This window comes from Somniosus microcephalus, unplaced genomic scaffold (assembly GCF_052327205.1).
Source record: "Somniosus microcephalus isolate GS21.2 unplaced genomic scaffold, FLI_Smic_1.0 unresolved_chr8, whole genome shotgun sequence".
NCBI lineage: Eukaryota > Metazoa > Chordata > Chondrichthyes > Squaliformes > Somniosidae > Somniosus > Somniosus microcephalus.
Window position 1 is genome coordinate 44,091,146 of NW_028225186.1, and position 6,000 is coordinate 44,097,145.

Sequence of the window (6,000 nt, forward strand, 5' to 3'; positions counted from 1 at the left end):
TTGACTGATAGCCGTGCTGTGATCAGCTAAGTTTGTTAGGGAGATGAATTCGGCAAAATAATACATGGAAGGCGGATAATAACCGTGACTGTTCTGACACTGTGAGGTACACATAAATGTGGGCAATTCAAGTGCCTTGTTCCCAATGTCATTTGTTGCTGACTTTGAAACAGCAGGCATTTTACAGAAGGCAAGGCAAGTGAATGTTGCACCTCGATACCGAATGATGCACTGCTGACTGTTGAGGCAACAGCAGCGGTGTGGAAAGTTGAAAAGTTGATGCATTGTTTTGGCTTTGATTGCTGGCATTTTAAACTGCCAGAAAACGCACTATTTTCCTGACCGGGTAATCGAATTCGGGTCGCGGTGGTGAAAGCGCCGAATCCGAACCACTATACCACCAGGGAAACTGCGAAAAGCGTCCTGCCAGCAAGCAGAACAATGCAGTCTTTCCTCCATGCTTCTTTGAAATTCAGGTCACTTCCACGCCAGGCATCTTTTCGTACAAGATGACATTTTTTAGGCGGGATCACAAAGGACATGTTCAGGAACCCACAGCATCAAGTGCGGGTAGGCATCCACCTGAAATCTATTTGCTTCTGACCCACTGACCACAAGCTGACCGATCACAAAGAAAGTGACCAAATGATCACAATCTGAAAGAACACACAGAAACTGACCCATTGACTAAAACCTGATGGAACAAACACTGAAACTCTCACACTGACCAGAAACTGACCTAAGACACCGAAAGTGACCCATTGACCACAACCTGGACAAACACACAGAAAGTGACCAACTGAACAAATCATGACTGAAGAAACAGAAACTGACCCACTGACAACAACTTAACCTAACACAGAGAAACTGTACCACTGATCAAACACTGATGGAACTGACAGAAAATGATCCACTGACCACAAACTGACCGAAAACAAAGAAGCAAACCCACTGACCACAAACTGACCGAGCACACAAAGACTGGCACAATGAGCTCAACCTGAACAAACTCACAGAAACTGACCCACCGGACACAACATGACCGAACTCACAGAATCTGACAAAATGACAACAACCTTACTGAGCACACAGAACTGACCCACTGACCAAAACTTGAACAAACACAAAGAAACTGAAACACTGAAGACAACCAGACGTAACACACATAAATTGGCTCACTTACCACAACCTGACCGAACACAAAGTAACTGACACACTGTCCACAACATGATCGAACATACTGATTCTGATACACTAACCACAACGTGACTGAACGCACATAAACTGACATACTGACCAAAAAGTGACCGAACACACAGAAACGAACCCACTGACCACAACCAGACCGAAAGCACAGAAACTGACCCACTGACCACAACCTGGCTGATCAAACATAAACTGACACAGTGACCAAGTCCTGACTGAACACACAGAAACTGACCCACTGACCACAACCTGACAAAACACACAGAAACTGGCCCACTAACCACAACATGACCAAACACACAGAAACAAAACCACTGACCACAACATGTCCGATCACACATAAACTGACCCACTGACCACAAATTGACCGAACACACAGAAACTGACCCACTGACCACAACCTGACAGACCACACAGCAACTGACACACTGACGGCAACCTGTACGATCACACAGAAACTGACCCATTAACCACCACCTTTCCAAACAAACAGAAACTGATCCACTGACCACATACTGACCAAAGTCAACCAAACTGAACCACTGATCACAGCCTGCCCAAAACTCAGAAACTGACCTTCTGATGATAACCTGGCCGGACATGCAGAAACTGGCCAACTGAACACAACCTGACCGAACACACAGAAACTGACCAACGGACCAGAACCTGATCAAAAACACAGAAACTGACACTCTAACCACAGCCTTACCAAACACAAAGAAACTGACCTACTGACCACAACCTGGCTGAACACACAAAAACTGTCCCACTGACCACAACCTGACCAAAGACACTGAAACTGACACACTGACCACAAATTGAACGAGCACACAGAAATTGAGCAACTGACCACATCCTGACCAATCACATAGAAACTGACCCACTGACCACAATCTGACTGAACACACAGTAACTGACCCACTGAGCAGAACCTGACTGAACACACAGAAACTGACCCACTGACAACACATGACAGAACAAATAGAAACTGGCCCATTGACCACAACCTGACCGAACTGAACCAGACTGAGCCACTGACCACAACCTGACAAAACATGCAGAAACTAACCTTCTGGCCATGACCTGAGCGAAGACACAGAAACTGACCGACTGACCACAACATGACCAAACACAAAGTACCTGACCCACTGTCAACAACCTGGCTGAACACACAGAAACTGACCCACTGACAACAACCTGACAGAAAACACGGAACCTGACACAATGACCACAACCTGAACGAGCACACAGAAACTGACACACTGAACAAATACTGAACGAACACAGTGAAACTGACCCACTGAGCACAACCTGAGAGAGCACGCAGTAACTGAGCAACTGGCCACAAGCTGACCAATCACACACAAACTGACCCACTGGCCACAACCTGATCGAACAAACAGAAACTGGCCCACTGACCACATACTGACCGAACTCAACCAGACTGAGCAACTGACCACAACCTGACCGAACATGCAGAGTATCACACACTGACATAGCCAGACCGAAAACACAGGATATGATCCACTGACCACAACCTGACTGAACAGACAGAAACTGACCCATTGACCACAACCTGACCGAACAATCACTGAAACTGACCCACTGACCAAAACATGAGACAGCACACAGAAACTGACCTTCCAACCACAACCTGAGTGAACACAAAGCAACCGACCCATTGACCACAACCTGACCAACTGAACAAATCCTGACAACTTGGCTGAACACACAGAAATTGATCCACGGACCACACACTGACAGAACTGACAGAAAATTATCCACTGACCACAACCTGACCGATCACCCATAAACAAACCCATTGGGCACAAACTGACCGAGCACACAGAAACTGACCCACTGACCACAACCTGACCAAACACACAGAATCTGACAAACTGATGACAACCTGACCGAACAAACAGAAACTGACACATTGACCACAACCTGACCGAAAAAACACTGAAACTGACCCACTGACCATAACATGACCAAGCACACAGAAACTGACCTACCTACCACAAGCTGACCGAACACACAGAAACCGACCCATTCACCGAAACCTGGCCAAACACACAGCAACTGACCAAATGAACAAATCCTGACAGAACACACAGAAAATGAACATTGGACAGCAACTTGACGGAACAGACAGAAACTGACCCACTGACCACACAATGACGGAACCCGCAGAAACTGATCCGCTGACCACAAACTGACTGAACACACAGAAACTGACTAACTGACCATATTTGGACCAAACACACAGAAATTGACACACTGACCACAATTTGTCCGACCAGAGAAACACTGACCCATTGACCACAATCTGACCCAATACACTCACAGTGACCAAATGACCATAACCTGACCGAGTACACCAAAACTGAACCACTGATACAACCTGACGGTGCACAGAGAAACTGACTCACTGACCAGAACATGACCGAACACACAGAAACTGACCCATTGACCACAACCTGACCGAACAAACACTGAAACTGACCCACTGATCAAAACATGATAGAGCACACAAAAACTGACCTTCAAACCACAACCTGAGCGAACACAGAGTAACCGACCCATTGACCACAACCTTTACAAACACACAGTAACTGACCAACTGATAAAATCCTGACAACTTGACTGAACACACAGAAACTGATCCACGGACCACACACTGACGAAACTGACAGAAATATATCCACTGACCACAACCTGACCGAACACACATAAACAAACCCACTGGGCACAACCTGACCGAGAACACAGAAACAGACCCACTGACCACAACCTGACCAAACACACAGAATGTGACAAACTGACGACAACCTGACCGAACAAACAGAAACTGACACATTGACCACAACCTGACCGAAAAAACACTGAAACTGAACCACTGACCATAACATGACCAAGCACACAAAAACTGACCTTCCTAGCACAACCTGACCGAACACAAAAACCGACCCATTGACCGCAACCTGGCCAAACACACAGCAACTGACCAAATGAACAAATCCTGACAGAACACACAGAAACTGAACATCTGACAACAACTTGATGGAACAGACAGAAACTGACCTACTGACCACACAATGACGGAACCCACAGAAACTGATCCGCTGACCACAAATTGACTGAACACACAGAAACTGACCAACTGACCATATTCGGACCAAACACATGGAAATTGACACACTAAAAACAACTTGTCCGAACAGACAAACACTGGCCCATTGACCACAATCTGACCCAATACACTCAAAGTGACCAAGTGACCACAACCTCACCGAGTACGCCAAAATTGAACCACTGACAACAACCTGACGGTGCACAGAGAAACTGATGCACTGACCAGACCCTGACCGAACACACAGAAAGTGACCAAATGACCACAACCTGAGCAAACACACAGATAATGATTCACTGACCACAACCTGACAGAACACACAGAAACTGACTTACTGATCACCGCCTCTCCGAACACACAGAACCTGACCCACTGACCACCACCTGTCCAAGCACACAGTAAGTGACCCACTGATAACAGTTTGACCACACACGCAGAAACTTACGCATGGAACACATCCTGACCGATCAGACAGAAACTGAAACACTGACCAAATCCTGACTCACAATACAGAAACTGACCCATTGACCACAGCTAGTCCCAACACAGAGAAACTAACCCACTGACAACAACCTGACTGAACACACCGAAACTGACAAAATAACCACAACCTGAGTGAACAAACAGAAACTGACCCATTGACCACAACCTGACCGAAAACACAGAAACTGATACAATGACCAACTCCTGACTGAGCACACAGAAACTGACACACTGACCACAACTTGAATGAACACACAGGAATTGACCCACTGGCGACAACCTGACCAATCACGCAGAAAGTGACCCATAGACCAGCACCTGTCAAAACACACAGATACTGACCCACTGACAACAACCTGGCTGAAGACACAGAAACTCACTCATGAACACAACCTGGCCGAACACACACAAACTGACCAATGACCACAAACTGACCGAACAAACAGAAACTGACCCACTAACCGCAACATGATGGAACACAGATAAACTGGCCCACATACCACAGCCAGACTGAGGACACAGAAACTGACCCACTGACCAGAACCTGACAGAACACATAGAATCTGACCCACTGTACAAATCCTGGCCGAACACACAGAAACTGACCCACTGACAACGTTTTGACGATACACACAGAAACTGACCCACTGACCAGATCCTCTCCGAACAGACAGAAATTGACCCATTGAACACAACCTGACCGAGTACATAGGAACTGACACACTGAGCAAATCCTGACCGAACACACAGAAACTGGGACACTAACAAAAACTTGACTGAACACACAGAAACTGACCCACTGACCACAAACTGAAGGAATCGACAGAAATTGTTCCACTGACCACAACCTGACTGAACACACAGAAACTGACCCACTTAACACATTCTGAACGGACTCACAGAATATGACCCACTGACAAAAATCTGACCGAGCACGCAGTAACTGACCCAGTAACCACAACCTGACCAAACACACACAAACTCACCCATTGACCACAACCTTACCGAACACACAGATCCTGACTCACTGACCACAACCTGACCAAACACACAGAAACGGACCCACTGACCACAACCTGATCGACCACACAGAAACTGAGCAACTGACCACAAACTGACCGAACACACAGAAACTGACACACTGACCACAACTTGAATGAACACGCAGGAATTGACCC